Raw genomic sequence first — 21,253 nt, 5'->3', positions numbered from 1 at the left:
TATGCAAAGGAGCGGACTTTCATGTGGGTTAGACGAAACCTCGGTACAGAGAACTGTGTTTCGATTTGAAGATCTTAAGGAGCGAGTCGGCAGGTAGGGAGCCACCAGTTTCTGAATGTATTGAGGTCCTAAGCCATGTCCAGGGCCTACTGGCCGTAGTGGGCATTTTCCCAGTGAGCTGGAGGGGTTTGTGCTGGTTTTGGACCGGTGAGGGTCGTTTTTGTTACTGGGAGCCAGTTTTGCAGCAGTGCTGCAAAATCACCCCCCTGTAACAAAAGCACAGCACCAGTGTTTCCCACCAGTACCCCCTTCCCACCCCAGGCTGGTCCGACATAATTGCCAGGGCTGGTTTGCGTTCCCGGTCCGGGCCTGGACATGTTTTGCTTTAAACATAAAGCACAATGCTTTAAACTCAATGCTCTTGATGATCCTCAAACAATGCAATTCCCGAAGCAGATGGGAGACTGAGGCAGATTTTGGAAGGGTAAGAGCAGCCTATCTGCAGCATTTTGACCACCTGAAGGTCGCAGAACCAGAAATCATGTTAGCGCCTAGGTACAACACATTACAATACTCTGGATACGAATAGGGCCTGGATTGGTTCTTTGCGCTGCTAAAGGGATCAGCTAAAGAATCTTTTTCAGCCATCTGAGAACTGCAAAGCACATAGCAGTGAATCTAGTCCTGATTTCATGGGGTGTTTAATATCCTTGGGAATGCCCAGATTTTTCACCAGAGGAGACAGGGTGGGCAGGGTCCCAAGGGACTGCAGCCAATGTCTAGAATCCCACAGTGTGAGAAGCTGGCCTGGTATATGATGTCCACTTATGTAAGTGGGCACCCTGCACCATTCCAGACAACCCTTATGCTGATTTAAGAGGTCTTAGACAACCTTAGAAAGCTCTCTAAGTGATAGCTGTGGAGAGCAGCCTTCAGGCATAGTCCATACGGAGTATAAAGCAGCTTGTTTTAGGAGAATGCAATCTTATAGTATCAATTAAGTGAAAAAGATCCACCCAAGGTATTTATAAAAATATGTATTTATTATATAATACTCGCTAACATGTTTAGATATCTCCTACCCGGAGATAAATACAATGCACACAATACTTTGCATAGAACTACTGTAAATAGCACGGAATACACAGTGGGCCCTGGGGGGGCTTAACCATATACTAAGAAAGTGGTATAAGAACCACGACTCAGGTCAAGATAATGTTGAGAGGACGAAGAAGTGCTGGGGACCCAATGAACCACCCAAGGTAAGCGACAGGGAACCCCATGGAGAGCATGTGAAGTCTGGGAACACGACCCCGTGCTCGGTACAAGTCTACGTGTAAGTCTTGGTTGGATTTTTAAAGATTAAAGACCCTTCCCAGTGGGCCCTGAAGAAACCCTATAGAAGACAGAAGGTTGGAGAGCCACCGCACCTGTGGATACCCTAGTACCCATGTTACCTACACCAGGGAAGCAGGGTGCAGAGGTTTGAATTGGTGTCTGAAACCAAAATTTAACATAATGGAGGACTTCAGGAAAGTGCCACTGCTGAAGAAGGAGAAAGTGTCCGGTGGAATCTGAAGGTGGATTCTAGATGAGAGGTACCTGCAAGCAGAGGGGACAGAGTCTATGTTACTCGGGAGTGACCAGGAGACTTGGAAGACGAAGGCCCGCCGATGTCGGATGTTACAGGGGAGATGACAATGACCTTGACTCTGCAGCTGTGAGGACCAGGCAATGCTGAGGAAGACCAGGAGCCATGCACAAGCTGTCCCTTGTCGGATGTCGAGTGATGAGGGGTTGGTGTCCGGTGGGAGCACCAACAAGCCTTGGAAAAAGCAACAAAGTCGAAGAAGGTGCAATGTTGGAACCAGCAAGGACCAGGGGACTCACCACAAGCAGGGGAGTCAGGGCAGGCCCGGAGCAATCAGGGGAGCCCAAAAGAAGCAAAGGTGACCCTCATATTGATCCACAGGCAGAATGCACTGGTGTCACGAGAGGACCTCAAGCAGCTCACCAAAAGATGCAGGCCACAATGCACACAATACAGTCTGGCTAAAGATTCTGGTCACTCGATGTTGGAGCTACTTGGAGCCCGAAGATCTTCTCTGAAGGAAGCCAACAAGTATTTACAACTGCAAGTTGATGTGGTGCATAGGGGTTCAGGTATTGCAGCCCCCACGAGGGATACTGGCTTCAAACTTTGTGAGACGGCAGGGCAGGCCTCAAGAGTTGTGGGGAACCATCACCTGTGTTGCAGAACCTCTTGGATTCCAGAGGAGCTCAGGATCAGCAGACCGGTCGGCTTTTTTGTGGTGCCTGTGAATGCAGGGAAGTGGCTCCTTCACTTCAAGAGAGATTCCTTCAGGTGTCTTTGATGCCCACAAGCCTTGGAAGGTTCCTGAATGGTGCACAGGCACAGATAATCCAGCAGACTGGAAGGTAGACGAAGTCGAGCCTAAAGGAAGTCCAGCTAAGTCCAGAGTGGCCAGTTGGTAGAAGAAGAAGTGGTGTCTTATCTGAATCGATTCGACGAATCCAGGGACCCACCCACAGGTAAGCCCTTAAGAACCCTAAGGAAAGGGTTGGGATGATTCAGGGGACCGTCCCAGGGAAGGGTTTGGCCAGGGGGGAGGTTACTCCCAAGTCCTTTGTCCAGTTTTGCGCCAGAGCTTGCTTGAACTGGACAATGCATGGGGACACCAAATGTGCCCCTAATGCAGATTGAGTGGCGCTGGCAAGTGCACCCACCCAGCCCCAATACACTAAATCCTGTCTGTGAGGGGGTCACACCTCCCTTTGACAGGATGCCTATTGTTTCCCCTTCCCCTGCTTCAGCTTCGCTCAGCAGCAGTAGGACAGAATCGTGTCTCTGGTCGGCATCAACCATTTTGTGCAGTCCGGGTAAAGAAGGCTGGCATCAGGAACACTGCGTGCCTAATGGAGGGCTTTTCCAAATGTGATCGATTTGTTGCAGCCAGTTTTGAGGTGGTCATCGCGTAATTACGCGGTGCCCCTCTATATGGTATATGGCTGCTTCTCTTACAATCTGGGAGAATGGTCTCCATAGGCTGTATGGATGTCTTGCTCATGCAGGGGTACACTCACACTTAGAACCACGCACCATGCCTTCAGGATTGCTAAGGCCTGCAATAGGGGTGACTTACAGGTTTTAAGTAGAGTCAGCCACATGCATCAACAGAAGCAATTGCGATTCCTAAATAGCGATTTTTAAGGAATCGCTATTTAGGAATCGCAAAAGTCTATGCAATATAGGAATTCCTACACATTCCTTAATTGCTATTCGCAAATTGCGAGTCGCAATTGAGGAATGCTGTCCCATTCATTCCTATGGGCCTTCAGGCCCATAGGAATGAATTGGAGATTGCATGAGCAATTTGCGAGTACCAGTAGGTACTCGCAAATTGCTCATGCAATTTCAAGGGTACAAGGGTGTCAAAATGATACCCTGTTGCACCCCTGAACTTGATCTGTGCACATATGTTGCACACATACATGCCCTAAGGGCATGTGTGTGCGCAACATGAAACTTTGAAAAATGCACAAAAGTGCATTTCTCAAAGTTTTTGCAAATTACCATGAAGTTCAACTTCATGGTAATTTGCTACTCCTATTAGCGAAATCTCTAATTTTTTTACTTTGATGCATTGAATTTAAGGAATCTCAATTTGGGATTCCTTAAATGCAATTGCAATTTAAGGAATCTCAATTTAGAGATTCCTTAAATTGCGATTTTTGCATTTGGGATGATGCATCCTAAATGCAAAAACACTGGTTGCAAAGGGACAGATTCTGAGAATCTGCCCGTTTGCGACCGGTTTTTAGCTTGATGCATGTGGCTGAGTGTCCCTAGGTATAGGAAACCTATATCTTTAGTAAGTGTGCTTGCACGGCAGGCCTGTAGCTCCATTTTGAATGGTCTCTCATGGGTGGCATAATGCATGATTTAGCCCATGGGGGACCTCTGGGGTACCTATGCCCTGGGTACCTTAGTACCATATACGAGGGACTGATGAGGGTACCACAGTATCCATCTGGGATGTACCAAGTACTAACACAACAATTTAATGGAGAAAGCAGATAGACTGGGTCCTGATTTGCAGGATCCCAGTCATACTAGTCAAATAACAGCTTAGTACCAGGCAAAAAGTGGGAGTAACTGTAGGAAAGTAGGATCTGCTTCTTATGGATGCCCCCACTTTTTGCTGGATGTAGTACTGTTTTGACTAGCCTGACCAGGATCCTGCTAATCAGGACCCCAGTCTATCTGCTTTCTCTTTAAAACTGTTATACTTTGTACTAGGTACACTCCAGATTGGATACTGGGGTACCCTTGTCAGACCCTAGTATATGGCACATATATACCCAGGGCATAGCTACCCCGGAGGTCTCCCATGGGCTGCAACATGTATTGTGCTACCCGTGAGAGACAATGCAAAATGGAACTAGAGGCCCGCCATTGCAGCCTGTGTGAGTTGATGCATGCACCACTTACAAAAGATATATGTATACTATATCTAAGGGTCACTGCACTTAAAACCTATAAGTCACCCCTATAGCAGGCCTTTACAATCCTGAAGGCAGGGTGCTTGGTTCTAAGTGAGAGGGTGTCCCTGCATGAACAGGAGACCCCTGCAGCCTACGGAGTCCATTTTCCCGGGTTGTCAGTAATGCAGCCATAGGCTAACATAGAGTGGCATTACGCGACCGCGTGAAGACCAACTCTAAAATGGCTGAGACTAACCCTATTCTCTTTGGTATCAAACATGTTAGAATCCTACCGCCACACCGGTAACCAATGTGGGAGGTATCATTCCACCCCTCAGAAGCGAGCTTCGTGGGGTCCCTGGTGTTCACGGTACCAGCTTTCTAGTGCCGAACAGCATAAAATGGTTGCTGCCGACCAGAAACACATTTCTGCCCTCCTGCTGCTGAGCCAAACTTGAGGAGAGGAAGGCAGGACAATAGGCATCCTGTCACAGGGAAGTGTAATCACCTCCCAGACGGGATTTAGTGTATTGGGGTTGGGTGGGTGCGCTTGCCAGTGCCTGAAAGTCTGAATGAGGGGCACATTTGGTGTCCCTGTGCATCGTCCAGTTCAAACCATTCCTGGGAGCCGTTGGCTCCCACTCTGGTGTGAAACTTGACAAAGGACAGGGGAGTATCCTCCCCATTGTCCAGACGCTCCCTAGGAGGGTCCCCATAATCTGTCCAACCCTCTCCCGTGGGTACTTAAGGGCTTACATGGGTGTAGGTCCTTAGATTTGACGTGGACAAGATTCTAAAACCAGAAACGGCTGAACTTCGACAGTCTAGACACACTTGGACTTCGCAGGACTTTGTTTGTTTTTTTTTTTTTTAATTTGTTTTTATTGCAGAATTAGAAACCACAGAATACAAAGGCTCAACCAGTCCACTCGTAATGTCCCCCCGTTCAAGCATTAAAACGTATTACATACACAGCCATTCAGCCCGCATCCCAGAGGCCGGGCGGCGTAGTACCTCAAATAGCAGTAAGGCATCACGGTGAGTGTCCCACTGGGACAATGGTCGAAAGGTCATTTTACGTATCCGCATTTTACCCCCCCACCCACAACAACGAACACTGTCAGCCATCCTACTTACGCAGGTCAATGCTACCAGCCGCTTCCCGACCCGCCCCGTGCTCTGTAGGGCCCCCCATAACTAACCCGTGGTCCTGCACCACCTCCCGCTCATCACCCACGTTCCACAGGCCCTCGCAGCTCAGTGTCACCATCGCGATCAACCAATCTCCTGGCTTCCGACCCACCCCGAACTCCCACAAAACAACCCCCCAGTGTCCCCCCCCGGCAACTGCTAATGGTGTGTGTCCCGTCCGTAAATGTAGTATGGATCTCGCTACAATGTCAATGACGACTCCGAGTTAGTGCGCCTCGCGGTGTCCACAGGTCCCTTGCACTCAGTCCTCATCCTCCACTAAAGAGTCACGCAAGGCTTGCACCACCAATTCCCATGCACGCGCCGCATCCAAGGCTTTCTCATTACCAAGCTTGACAGCCTGTTTCATTCGGAGCACACTCTCACAATCAGACCACCGCAACAATTCATTCTTCCACCTCCTCACCGACGGCCCGCTCCTGGACTTCCAATGCCATGAGATCTCCCTTTGTGCCAGTATCAGACCCAAATCAATAAATTTGCTCGTCACCTTAGTGTGTTTGGTATGCGGGAACCAGAGTAGCAGACATGCCGCCATGTCGAAGTCCACCTCCCTGTCGGTTACTTCGTTTAGAAGGTCCCCCACCTCTGCCCAGTAGGCCTCCAAATGCGGGCAACCCCAGAACAGATGATCCATGTCCGCTTTCGGAGACGAGCACCTCGGGCACCGTGCGTCCTGCACCTGAAAGTACCGCCGTATTTTTTCCGGAGTCAGATAGGCCCTATGTAGCACAAAGAAATGCACTTGTTGGAAACGCGCATTCCTCGTACCTTTCCATGTGCGCCGTAGAATGTGGCTCCACACCGTGTCTGGAATGGGTCTGCCCACACTCTCCTCCCATTTAGCTTTGAGCCCCTGGAGCGGTTCCAGTCCCTCGTTCAGCATCCTGTTATGGAGGCAGGTCACAGCCTTAAAGGTGCCCGCTGCCATCACCACATACTGGCAAGCCATAGTGGTATCCGGTTTTATGAGCCCTCCCTTCCAGTGCTTCTGTATAGCCGCTACCACCGCCGCATGCAACAGAAACCCCCCGTCAGACAGCCCGAACTGCTCCTGAAGCACACCGAAGGGCACCAAGGTACCGTCGACATACAGGTCTCCCACCACCTGAAGTCCAGCTTCCTCCCATTCCAACAATGGGGACCAATCGCCCCCATGTGGCAGGGCCGTTAGCATGCCTATCGGAATTTCCGGCGCATAAGGTCGAGTCGCCCTCGCTCTCCTAAGACTCCTCTGCCAGCATAGCCTGAGCGTCCGTTCCTCCATAGTGAGGCCCCGCAGCTCCAGCTTTTGCTGCATGACGATATAAGACAGTACATGGCGTTGTATCCCCAGCTCTCGGTCACCTTCCAGTCCCCTAAACACCCGGGCCACATGTTGCGTAAGGATCTGAAGCTGCGCCGCCAAGTAATACAGTTCAAAATCAGGAACAGCCATCCCCCCCTCAATCTTGGGGCGCAGCAATGTGGTCAGAGCCATTCTTCGGCGGCCATGTCCCCACAGGAAACCAATAATGTTTTTGTTATGTTTTTGAGCTTATATAGCGCACAGCTACCCATAAAGGGTTTCCCGGCGCTTGCTTAGGGAACCCGTCCTGGTATTCCCCTGTGAGATAACCCCGGCAGGGTATCCACAAGGTGAAAGCCAGGCATCCCGCCGCGAGGGGCCGTTGTGGAGATTAAGCAAGCTATTGCCCAGAGTCGCAGAGTGTGAACCCGTGAGTCGAGAAGGCACCGGAGCGAGAATTATCGAGTCCGTGGAATTTTTGAGCCCAAGACCCGCCGAGGCGGGGAATTGAACCCTGGTCCAGGGCAGATCTCAGCTTCCGGGTCTGCCGCCTCTAACCCCTGAGCCACACTTCTCCTCATCATCGTCCTCAGATCCCTAAATCATCGTCCTCAGATCCCTAAAGATCCTCTGAGGAATCCAGATGGGTAACGTCCGGAAGTAGTACAGGAGGCGGGGGAGTGCCACCATTTTCAAGAGAGCAATCCTACCCAGTACCGTCAGCGGGAGGGTCGACCAAAAAGACATACTGCCCCTCAGCGCCTGAATGCACCGACCAATGTTGCCTTCCAATAGGTCCGCAGTCACGTGGTAGATGCGGACTCCCAGATAAGTAAAACAAGATGGCTCCCAGATTACCCCTAAGTCACGAGCAGGGCCGGGCCTCTCCGCTCTCAGCGGGAACACGCAGGTCTTCGCCCAGTTGACCTTGAGGCCCGACAACTGGCCGAATTCTGATAACATGTCCATCGCTCCTTCCAGGGCCCGCTCCGTGTCGTCTAGGTATAGCAACAGGTCGTCCGCATATAGCGAGATGTGATGTAGCCGCCCGCCGCTATTTATCCCCGCGTATCTGTCACCCGACCTAGCATGGACCACCAAGGGTTCCATCGCCAGGGCGAACAGGAGGGGGGAAAGGGAGCACCCCTGCCTCGTGCCCCTACCCACCGGGTATGCTGCCGACACCAAACCACCCAGACGTACTCGCGCCGTTGCCGAGGAGTACAAGACCTTCGTCCACCGGCGGAACCCGTCACCTATGCCAAACCTCTCCAGCACTCCATCCAGATAAACCCATTCCAAACTATCAAACGCCTTCTCTATGTCCACGGACAAGACCGCTTGGGTCCCATCCTCGTCCAAAATGGCGTCCATTATCCCAACCAGACGACGAATATTCATCGCCGTGCTCCTCGTGGGGATAAACCCCGCCTGATCTCTATGTACCAGGCCCGTCATATGTGGGGCCAGCCTGGCGGCCAGAATCCGGCTTAGGATTTTGTAGTCCACTGTCAGCATGGACAACGGGCGATAGGACCTCACATCTGTGGCATCCCTGCCGGGTTTTAAGAGCGGCACAATCAAAGCTTCCCTCATGGACCCAGGCAAACCCCCTGACTCATAAGCCTCCGTGTAAACCACCAGCAGTCTGGGCGCCAAGCTGTCTACAAACTGCTGGTAGAATTCTACTGGCAGCCCGTCCACCCCCGGCGTTTTGTTCCGAGCCATATTTTTAATGGCCACCCGTATTTCCGTGAGCGTGATCGGACCGCCTAACTCCTTCGCGTCCTCCTCATCAAGGACCGGAAGCTGCCTCGCCTCTAGGTACTCCGCTATTTCCAGAGCCTCAACTCCCAACTGACTCTGGTACAATTCCTCGTAATACACCCGAAAGCACTCCAACACCGCTGCCTGAGAATACACCGTCTCCCCCAGTGCGTTGTTAATGCTAAGGACCGGGCAGCCCCTAAGTTCGGGGGTACCGAGTCTGGCCAAGAGCGTGCCCACCTTATCCCGTTCAGCGTGCGCTCTGATGGCGTATTGCCTGTAATCGTAACACCTCAACCGTTCCGTTTCTGTGGCGACCACCTCCTTCGCTTCCAACAACCTGGCCTGTAAGTCTGGCCTGGCCGGCCTGCGCCGCTCCAAGTCTCTCAGATTCTCCTCCGCTTTCGCAAGAGCATTCAACACAGTCGTACGAACATTCGAAAACCGACCCAGACACACCCCTCTCACCACCACTTTCATCGCATCCCAATCAGTGGACCTACACATGGCCGTACCCTCGTTCTCGCCAAAGTAACTATCAATGCCCTGTTGGATAGCGTCACTGAACACTGAGTCCTCCAGCGTGTCCGGCCGAAGCCGCCATGTTGGAATCGCTGAACGCTCCCGCTGCCACTGGACATGTACCAAGAGGGGATTATGATCCGAAATGGTTCTAGCCAAGTATTCTGTGTGTGAAATCAATGGGGCCAGGGATCCGCCACAGAGCACTGAATCTATCCTCACATGTAGTGCATGGAGAGCTGAGTAAAAGGAATAGTCCCTGGTGTCCCTGTGCTGTTCCCGCCACACATCCAGCAACCCCCACCTGTCCTGCCAGTCCTTCCTGTGCATGGCCAACTTACGTACCGGGGAATCCACAAGGGGGGGGTGAGACCTATCCAATACCACATCCGTAATCGAGTTAAAATCCCCCCCAGTACCACCAGGCCCGCTAGGAAAGAGGCCAAAGACCCATAAAGGCCATCGAAGAATCGGGCCTGGTCAGTATTTGGCGCATACACACAACAGAGAACCACATCTCTACCATACAGCCTCCCCTCCACCGCCACAAACCTGCCATCAGGGTTCACCACTTGGTTCAGCACCTGGAACGGTATCCCTGCTCTCACCCAAATCAATACCCCCCTGGCATATGCTGAGTAAGTGGTGCCGAACACCCGGCCCGCCATCTTTTCTGCAACGCCGCACACTCCTTTTTTGTCAGATGGGTCTCTTGTAGCATAGCAATCTGCACCCCCCTTCGCACCAGATATGCGTGCACCTTGTGGCGCTTGACCATGGTACGTAGCCCCCGGACATTCCACGTTAGGCATTTTAAGCTAGGTAACGTCCCCATACCAGCAGCAATTAGTCCAGGTCAAACTACACCAGTTCACAACCCCCCCAAAGCAGTTGCCCCCCCCCAAAACAAACTCTGAAAAGAAAAACACCCCAAACCCCACTCCCCAGGACAGAGCCCACAAACCCAGTGTCAGCCCCAATCCAAACCTCGGTCCAACCACACATTCCCCTAACCTGTGGTCTCCACCACAGAAGGCCTTAAGGGCCCTAGGGGGGTGAGTTATCGCCGACCCCAGCTAGCGGAGCCCACGCCTCGCGCTCCCATCCCATCCTGCCGACGTGGCACCCTATCCGGCAACCCACCCATCGCCAACAGGATACCACCCTACCATTAGTTCTTGTCCAAGTCCCAGCACAGTCTCAACCATGAAATATCCCATCAGAAGTCTGGGGGGTCACCACTGGCCCCTTCAAGCTTTCCGCTTCCGAAAGGTCCTCTCCTGTCCTGCTGCCCTCTCCGCCGGAGTCCGTCTCCACCAGTTCACTGTCCTGCTGCGACCCCGTGATGGCCGCCGTCGCTGCGAGCGCATCCCTCTTTTCCGCAGCCATTTGAGCCTCCCGTTTCTCCCGCTGGCGCCTTTTACGGGACCGGATGCGTTGCGTTTGTCTGACCTGAGGCTGTTTAGACCGATCTCGCCTACTTTTGTGGGACCGATCCGTCCCCGCTCTATACGACTCCAGCCACTGCCATGCCTCGTCCGGGGTCTGAAAGAAGTGCGTAGTCTCATCCAGGATAACCCGCAGCTTGGCCGGGAAGAGCAAGGAGTATTGAATGCCCTCTTCTCGCAGCTCCTTCTTCACCGCCAGGAACGATGCTCTACTTTTCTGGACCGCCTGGGTGTAGTCTGGGAAGATTGTAACCCTACTGTTCTCTACCTCAAACGGGCCCGACATCCGAGCCTTCTGAATGAGGAGGTCCCGGTCCTTATAGTGGAGGAGCCGCACCACCATCGGTCGGGGGGGCGGCCAAGCCCTGGCGGGCGAGCAGGCACCCTGTGGGCTCGTTCCAACGTAAAGAAAGGAGTAAGCCCCTCCGGCGCCACCACAGTTCGAAACCAGTCCTCCATGTAGGCCACCGCATCCTCCCCCTCAATTCGTTCCGGCAGGCCTACGACCCGCACGTTGTTCCTCCTATTGCGGCCTTCAGCATCCTCAGCACGCCGGTCCAGCGAGTCCAGCCGGGCCAGGATGTCCGTGATTTTATGCTCCGCGGTCACTACCGACGGTTTCAGGTCCAATAGCAGCTGATCATGGTCCTTGACCTTATCCGCCAGCTTCGCATGGTCCACTCGCAAGAGCCCCAGCCCCGTGGCTACTTGCGCAATGTCCTGCTGCAACGCCTACTTGGTCGAGGTAATCGCATCTAGTATGGCATCCAGGCGTCGGTTCAGTCGTTGCTCCTGGTCCAACTCCTTCGGGGGGGTCTCGCCCATCTGGGACGGCGCCGCCAGGTTCCCCTGTCCGTGTTCTACGGCCACCGGTCCTCCCTTGGCCGCCATCTTAGGGTACTGCGTCACAGGCCAGGAAACCCGTCCGGTCCCGGCACTCGTGAGCCGGTGCAACCTTCCCAGTATTGAACAGGATCAAATGCCACCGCCGGTGCCCGTAGTTCCAAGGGCCAAGCGGGTGAGCTCTGTCCGACCCGACCCCACGTGAGCCCGGAGGAGGAAGGGGAAAGGGAAGGGTAGCGGCCGGCAAATGTCCTCGAAGCCCGAGCGGGGTCGGGTCCTTTGTCCCCCGATCTTCAGGACTGTCGCCGCAGTCCCTGCCACCTCGATCTCTCAGCTACAGAGCCCTCCACCAGTGGGCACCAAGTCAGCTCAATGTCGATGTCCGGAGTTGCCCGGCCGCTCCGCCGCCATCTTCTTCTCACTCTCGGCGACACCACAGCCGTCGCCCAACTGGGTCTCCACGGGGCCAGCAGTCCCCCGACAACTTTCTATCAACACCCAGTGGACCCCCTACACTTCGTAGGGCAGGAGCGCTGACCACGGGTCGCCCAGGGTGCTGAAATCAGGAGAATTAGCGGGATTCCGCGCGGAGCTGCGAGCTCACGCCGCCATCCCGATCGGCGTCCAAGCCACGCCCCTCTTCGCAGGACTTTGTTTGGGCCCAACTTTGTGTCCCACTCAGTCTGCTATATCGACTGTGCCCACATGCACCAAACAGGATAAGTGCAAGACCTGTGGAGCATCAAGGACAACTGAAGACAATCTCCCATGGAGTGAGGGAGTCACTCCCCTGCATTTGTAGGCACCACATCACGCTGGTCTGCTGCTCCTGAGCTCCTACAAACTCCGAAGATCCCAGCAACACAGGTTGTGGGTTCCTACATCCCTTGAGGTCCGAGCTGCCCTCTTACTAAGTTTGAGGTCAGAATCTCTTATGAGGGCTGCAATACCCGAACATTGTGCACCTCGTACTTTTGCAAGTGCATGTGCTTGTTGACCGTTCCCGGACAAGTACATTAGGCTGTTGATAGCCCCAACCTCTGGCACCATTTTGTACCAAGATCTTTGTCCTCCTTGCACTAGTGCTCTATGGGCTGTTGTTTTGCGAAATCGCTTGAGGTCCTTTCGCGACTCCTGTACCTCCGGCCTGTGGGTCCACTTGAGAGTTAACTTTAACTTTACTTTACTTGAGCTTCCCTGGTTGATCCAGGCTTTCTCTGACTCCCCTGTGCTCCTGGTCCTTGCTGGTCCTACTTGCACACTTCTTTGACCTCTTGCGTTGGTTGCCGTTGCCAAGGCTTGTTGGTGATCCCGTTGGACACCGACCCCATAGCACTCGACATATTCATGGGACAGCTTGTATCTGGCTTCTGGTCATCCTTGACGTCTTCTAGTCCCCGCAGCTGCATAGTCAAGAACTCCTTCAACTAACCTGAAGCACCCAACATCAGTGTGCATTTGTCTATCAAGCCCCTGGTCACTCTCCAGTGACCCAGACTCTGTCCCCTCTGCTTTCAGGTACTCCTGGACCAGAATCCACATTTGAATTCTAACAGACACTTTTCTTCCTTCCAGCAGCTGCACTTCTACAAAGCTCTCCATTGGGTTCGACTGCGGTTTCGACACCACTACATACCTATGCACCCGGCTCTCCTGGGAAAAGTAACTCTGGTATTCAGTATCCATGGGTGGGTTGGCTCTCTAACCTTCCATCTTCCAAGTGGCATCTTCGAAGTCCACTGGGAAGGGTCCTTAAACTCTAAATCTTAAACCGCGACTTTCCCATAGAACTGCACGGAGCACGCGTTTGTGTTCCCACACTGCACCTGTCTTCCGTGGCGTGCCTACTTACTCACCTTGAGTGGTTCCTTGAAGTCCAGTGATTCTATGTCCTCTAGACACTGTCTTGACTTGAGTTGTGGTTCTTATACCACTTTATTAGTATATAGTTTGGTGCCCCTCTGGGCCCACTGTGTATTATTGCTACTTACTGTCATGTCTGTGCTTAAGTATTGTGTGCTTTGTGATTATCTCCATGTATGAGATATTGTGTTGTACTAGAAGGGTTATATTAGTAAATACACATTTTTATAACTACTGTGCAGTGGCGGGCACTCCATTAGGGTGTTGGAGCACCGCCCCACTGCTTTCTTGCAATGCGAGAAGCAAAAAAATAAAATGGTATTTTAAATACCATTTATTTTCTGCAACTCGCGGCTGCGAGAAAGCAGAAGGCAGGGGTATATGCTTGTTTGGGGGTGGGCGGGTCTGGAGGAGTGGCTTGCAACACACTGAGTCCCCTGACTGTTTGGTCAGCCCTGGGGCCAACCAAAGCAGTCATGCACACTCTACATTTTCTCAATGTAGGCCTACATAGAGACAAGCATTTGCAATGCAATAGGTCTCACATTTGTGAGAGTTTGAGCTACTGGCATTGTAAATGAGAATGCCTTTTATTTATGTGTTGGTTTTCAAAACAGATAAATAAAAGGCATTGTCATTTATAATGCCAATAGCTTAAACGCTAGCAAATGCAAGACCTATTGCATTGTAAATGCCTGTTTTCCCCATGTCCTCTGTGTGTGTCTCCCGTTTATGAGAGAAACTCTTCCTGCTTCTGTAAACGCCTTTAGCTCTCAACAGATGGGGTAAATGCCATTCAGGTTCCAAAGGCAAAACATGTTTAGATGTTTACTCCTCTCAAAATCCGAATGGTTGTACTAAAAATGCAGAAATGGTTGCCGTGTGTTATGGTCAAAAATTATACATTCTTTAATGTTCAACAATTAAACTCAGGAGCCACATAAACGTGATTTGCCTCAGTAGTTCAGCCAGTGGGGAACAAAGATGCTTTTGCGACCAGAAACTGTCCTTGCGACACTGTGTCTGGTTTGATCCGTGCAGATATCACGAGCATTACCATACAGTGGGTGCAATAATGGCAGGCCAGGCTCAGACATACAGGTGTTTCACTGTGTAGAAGGGGTGGGGAATGAGAGAGAGGGAAGTAATGTGTCTTGGTTAGTGTGCGAGAGCGGGACAGAGGTGCAAATCTGTGTTTGTGTGTGTGTGACAGCGAGACAAAGTACGTATGTATTTACATGTGTGCAAAAGCCATCTTGATTCTGTTTGTATGTTTGAGTAGGAAGCAGAGACACGCATACACAAGGGATGTGTGTGCGTGCAAGCGAGAGTGAGTGTGTGTGTGTGAGAGAAGAGAACGGTGAGACATCATGTGTGTGTGTGTGTATGTGTGTGTGAGAGAGAGAGAGAGAGAGAATCAGAGAGAAATACATATGGATTTGTTTCATTCTTTGGCTAGGGGGTTAGTTTACCTCTGTAAATACCCTTATATGTCAGATTCTGCCTAAGGTGGTATTGAAAAGTGTGACCATAAGTGCTCTTTTGCTGAGAACTCCTGGTGAAAGAGCACACTGGGGGAGGGGGTCAAGGGGGGAAGCTCATTCGCACTGCCTACTACATCTATAGAAACACACGTGCCCTTGGAATGCAGGGGGCATGCCCTGCTGCAGGCTGGCAACAGGTCTGCTGTCATGCGCATCTGCTAGGCACACGGGAGTGCGGACGCATTCAAAGGTGTAACTTAAATGTAATGTAAATTGATACTTGTATAGCGCACTACTCACCCGCAAGGGTCTCAAGGCGCTTGTACGAATACCGCTGTGGAACCCATCCTGGCTTCCCTGTGAGGCGTCCACTCCTGGGCACCCCCAACGCCCTTAGCGTTGTGGGGGCGGTTGTGGAGATTAAGCAAGCTATTGCCCAGAGTTGCAGAGTGGGACTCCATGATTGGAAAAGGCACTGAGGCGAGAATTATCAGGTCGTGGAGTTTTTGAGCCCAAGACCCACTGAGGCGGGAATTGAACCCTGGTCCCGGGCTAGACCTCTGCATCAGGGTCTGCCGCTCTAATTATTGAGCCACACTTCTCCACTGTAAACTGCATACAAGCACCCTCGTGCCTGCCAGTACAAATTCCCGTGCCAGGGACTCTGCTACTACAGAAGATGTCTTGAAATGCCGAACCTCCAGCCTGCTCAAGATCTGATTCGCCCATCCTCCTCTCGATGTCTGTAATTGTGGCAGGGGGGGGGGGGGGGGGGGGGCACTCTCTCCCTGCCGCATACCTGATGTAACCTTGTGCATGTCATGAACACCCAGAGTGCTCCCACGCACCACTAATGTTCAAAATATCGCTCACAATGGTTTCAAATCATCAGGTTTATTACAGCACTAAACCAAAGCTGATATCCCGCAGTATCCCTGGCGCTCACAAAAATGATGAAAAGAGCTTCACAAAACCAGCCTCATCTTCCTAGGAGGAGATGCGCAAGATATCCAATGTCAAAACTCTCGGGACATGCAGGTTTACGTCAAACTAGTGTGCAGATAGGTACCTACGTCATGGGACTACCAGGTAAACATGTTGAGTTGCCATAGATTTTATATACATTTGTGCTTTCACATGACTTTCAGGTGACTTTCTTTTTCCCACATGTACGTCCACAGGGCCTCCTTGTTGCAGACAATGCTCATGCATACGTATGGCAACGAAATTAGAAATAATTAAAAAATATCTACTGAGTTCAGTTTTTCTTTTATTGAACATATATTTTCCTTGAAAATCGGTGAATTTTCAACACTCCTATTTGAAAACGAGGCTCACAGGTGCATTTATCAGGGGACCATCAGGGTACCGCTCAAAGTATGAGTAAATTATTTCCACCCCAGAGATGCCAATGATAACTCCTGGAAAGAGGAAGAGCGTACAGAGCCATTTGGTGGTACCTGAGTCAGAATGGTCCCCTGCCGCAGCCTTGCGCATGCGCCGCTGCCATGTTTACGTCAGGGAGAGATGCCGACCAAAAAAAAGTGTGATCTGGCTGACGAAAACTGTAGTTAGTGGCCGCTGCTTCCAGACTACAAGGAAGTCAGTTTGACTTCAACAGCCAGTGAAAATCCAGCTAACAGGAACTGTGTCAACATTCACCGAATGGCTAGCGGCAGGAGAAACAACCGGCCGCTTGCCAACACATACAGATTACTTGATGCCTCATAGAAGCAGTGCATGTGCTGTCTATGCGAGACCTAAAAATGGAATCCCTACAGGCGCCGGGCTGGGCGCTGTCCAGTACTCCATACCAATTACAACGCTGCCATTGCAGCGTTGTGTTTGGCTTACAGGAAGGGAGGGTCGAGGGAGCATGCCTGTTCTGGATTGTCCAGGAGCAGAACTGGCGCAGTACCCTGTCACCGACGGTCAGGTAAGTTTTATTTATTTTTTGTTTTAACCACCCCCCTTATTGAGAGCTGCGACTGTGCCTGATTGTAAACATTAATTGCAGCAAGGACTGTTACCGTTCTGCCTTACATCATGAGAGGAGACTTTGAATTTTTTATTCCTGAAAGTCTCTGGGGTTAACGTGACTGGCGTTCTAGGGAGACTCCCATGAACCCGGTTTGGGCTACCCATTTGTAAAATATCTTTAAAAGGGAATAGAAGTAACAGCTGGAGGGGACTCTCATAGGCGTGGGAAACTATTCTGTCCGTTCCATTGTTTGCACCTTTGAAGTAAAGATCCTTCGATATTGCAGAGGGATTTGTAAAGCCCCACGTCTGTCTTTGGCACGTCCTCCTAGCGCTATCTTGAACTGGTTAAAGGTTTGCTAAGAACAGCTCAATTTTTGCTGAAGTGGCCATCCTAAAATACTTATTTGCAGAGCACAATTTAAATATTTTAAATAAAAAAAAAAATCATAAGATAACCAAAGACCAGACTAGGCCATTCCAGATGTTATGAACCAGAACCTCAGAAGTGCAGGAAACATTGAGAAATCAGAACCCGAGCCTGGAGTCAGGACCGCTGCCAGCAGGGACAGGATGGCCCATGTGCTCCTCGAAGGACGGAATACTCAAGAGACAAAGCGCATGGCCCGTGCAAACGGTAAGCAGGAACTATAAAAATACCGACAATGTGCGCTGTCCGCATCCAGTAACAGATGTACACAACACTGAAGCCTAGCCCTGGCACCTGGGTCCGGACACTTCAAACTGCACACTGCACACTGCAGAAAACTCGTAGCTGTGTCCATTTTTAGTGCATACACATTCTCAGTGTGGGCAGTGGGGCATAGGGGTCTCCTGGGAATAGACATTCCCTATGTAGCACTGCACAGAAAAAAACGTGGAAGGTAAGCACTTCCAGCGCCACAAAGCACAGGAGAAAATGGCGCACGTTATACATGTTTAGTGTCACACTGAAAAGAGCAAATGATGCACTGTAGATATTCCCAGTGTTGTGCAGCACAGAACAAGTGGTGCTGTATACCATGTTTAGTGCTAATTGCACCGAACAACTGTAGACATTTCCAGTGTTTCACTGCACAGAATAAACAGTGTGTTGTAGATATTTCCAGTGTTTCACTGCACACAAAAAAATTACACTCTGTAAGTATATGTTGTGAGGTTGGTGGGGAGGCAGGGAGTGGTGCTTGGCGTATAATGCAAAGGATCGATGTGTACTGTGTGTAGGCATTCCGTGTGGTCTGTGGAGGGTCGAGTTCCAGTACAGTGTATGGGAGTGCTCTGGTGGAGTGGAAGAGGTGTTGTGACTGAGGTTCTGGGGGTACATGAAAGCTGATTGGTAAGTGGGGCGTGCAGCACATGTACTTTGGGGTAGACCGTGTTGAGACCAAAGTCCTTGCTTGCAATGCAGTGTCTATGAGGAGAAGCAATGCAGGGGCTGACACTGTGTCCAGTGACCAGGCAGTGCTGCTTTCCGCATGGTGTGTATGGCGCTGATACTTCTGATATTTCTTTCGGTGTGAGCTGGGGTGAGAACAGCTGTACTCAGACGGAGCTAGGTGTGCAATACTGAGGTGTGTGGCACAGCGCCGAGTGTGAAGCTGGGCTTGTGCGGTGTTGGTACAAGGAAGCTGGCTGTGCAATGCGTGTGGCTTTTAACCCTGCTTCTGTTCATGCTTTTGCAGGGAAGACATTGAGGAATCGGGGTTTGTGCATGTTGTGAGCATGAAAGTGCACTTTTCAGCCTCCCCTGCATTCTGTCCTCTTCTAGGCCTCACGGTGCACATGGAGACGCTTGCCGCCCTCAGCATCTGCTCTTAGTGAGGGGGCCCATGCCCGAAGTGTGCAGGCAGTTGTGCTTTGGGCAGGGGGTGACCATCACTCCTCCCAACAGCATGGGGAAGGGCAAGGACCTCCTCCCTCTTCTGCAGGTGACAGACACGTGCTCATGAGAAGTGGTGTGTCTTGTATCCTCGGCCAAGATGGTCCCCTGAAAACGCGCCTTCAAGCATGCAGTTCGAGGAAAGTTTAGGCTCCAGTTACCCCGGGGTTATCACTTCACTGCCGTGGCCCAGCTCAGCATCCTGTATTCCCCAGACCTACCGTCTGCAGGGGAATGTGTGTACCCTAAAGGTTTAACGAAAGTTCCTGCAGTGGACGCATTAACCTGCCGCACCCAGGCTGTTTTATGGCACAGAAAGCTGTTTCATTTCCCTGCCTGAGACAGTTTTGCCAGTCATTGTCTTTGTTAGAACAGATTCACAAGTGCTTTATTAACCTTCCTGCTTTCTCAAATTTGCTTGAAAATGCACGCTTTGCCCAAACTTTTTTTTACATTTTCTCGGGGGCAGAACTCCCCGAACAACTCATAGGTGGTTCGGGCTTGCTCGCTATGCTCGCTATGCTCGCTCGCCTCAGTGAACTACGATAATTGTTTTATGGTCACACTCTCAAATGTCACCAGCCGCCACTGCTACTGTGTCATTTTCCTTTCATTTAACAATACTATAAGATTGCATTCTGGTAAAACAACAAGCTGCTTAGTATGCCTTCCAGACTAAGCCTGAGGGTTGCTCTCCGTAGCTACCACTTGGATAGCTTTCAAAGGTTATCTTTGACCTCTTAAATCACCATAAGGGTTTTTTGGACTGGGGCAAGGGGTCCACTTTAATTAGTGGACAGCATATACCAGGACAACTTCTCACAGTAACCATGAAAGCAGATCTTACTTTCCTGCACACAGATAGGTTTTCTTACCCACTATCATGTCCTCTGTCTTATCCCCATTAGGCATGAGGGAGTTCATGTTCATCCATGTCAAAATTTTGCTCCAGCCCAGGTTCAGAAACAAGGAGTCATGGTTCTGTGCCGACGATGAAGAGAAAATAATCTGAGTATCGTCAGTATATTAAAAAAAAGGGTAAGTCTATAGCTCTCCACTAAGACTGTCAATGGGTGGACATAGATGTTAAATAGAAGTGGGCTCAAATCAGAGCCCTGTGGAACTCCTGAGGTCAGGGCTTTTGGCTTAGAGTACCCAATGGACAAAAAGACCTGAACTATATGGCCTTTTAAGAAGGAACCAAGTCATCCCAGTGCTGAATCATCCAGACCCAATGCCTCCACTGTAGCTAAGAAGATCGAATGGGATACTGTGTCAAAAGTGACACTCAAATCCAATAAAATTAGTGTGGCAGTGCTGCCACCACCTAGATGTTCTCTTAGATGCTCATGACACCCAAAAGGGCGGACTGCGTACTATGTTCAGCCCTAAAGCTGAATTGTGAAAGGTGGACAAAATTTTGGGCCTCAGCAAACGAGATGAGCTGGCCATTCACATGTTTCTCCAATATTTTGGAAAAGACTAGAAGCAGAGAGATGGGACGAAAGTTAGAGAAATTGAAGGAATCCAAGTGGCCTTTTTTTTAGGAGCGGAAGGACCATAGCAGGCTTCCATCTCCTTGTCTCAATGAAAAGTTGAGAATGTCCTGTATCATAGTTAGGTTTACGAGGTTGAGGGGGTAATAGGCCCAGATTTTGTGCTCTCCTGCGTATAACTGAGGATATTTATGAAAGTACTTGTCCTCAGCAATGGGAAACCCCTTCCCCATTTATTTTATGACCAAGAAGTGTGCCAGGACAAATCAAAATATTCATTGTTTATTAGGAATGACATCCATTTATTGGGTCCAGAGTAAGGTGTGAAGAGGACTCTTTACTTTCAGAGTCATATGAGAGCTTAATCATAAACAGAGAATAAAGGAAACAAAATTGTGGCACAGCTAACACGTGTTTCGCCCCCTATGATCGGCCTTTCGGCCATGGGGCCTCATCAAGGCTGCCAAATCAAATATCATAATATACATATAAGGAAAATAGAAATACGGTACATTAAAGATACATTTTTACAGAGGGAAATTTTTTCAGGGATGGGGAGAAATTAACAGATACAACAAACCAAAAAAGCAAATAATAATTACATAGTACATCAGTGGAGAAACCCGTATAGTACAAGGCATGGTGGTGGGAAGGAAAGAGAGCGAAATAGGCTCATTGGGGGGAAAAAAAGGAAAAAGAAGAGAAGAAAAAAAGGAACCCATTAGGAAAGGAAAATATAAAGAGGAAATTTCCTCCATCATCTTTCAGCGCTTTGCAGCGTTTCCTTTCTGCTTTAGGTGCATCATTAAACCAAGGGGCTGGTGGGTGAATTCTGCCTACACGCTTAATTGTAAGTAGTTGGCAGAGTAGAATCGATGGCCTCAGTAAGCCAGTGACAAATTGGATCTTGGTCTAAATCGATCTGTTATTGTAGAGTAGGTTTAGTATAAAGCTGTTGCTCATTC

This window comes from Lissotriton vulgaris, chromosome 6 (genome assembly GCF_964263255.1).
Source record: "Lissotriton vulgaris chromosome 6, aLisVul1.2, whole genome shotgun sequence".
NCBI lineage: Eukaryota > Metazoa > Chordata > Amphibia > Caudata > Salamandridae > Lissotriton > Lissotriton vulgaris.
The sequence above is the reverse complement of the archived record's forward strand: the minus strand, read 5'-3'. Positions refer to the sequence as shown.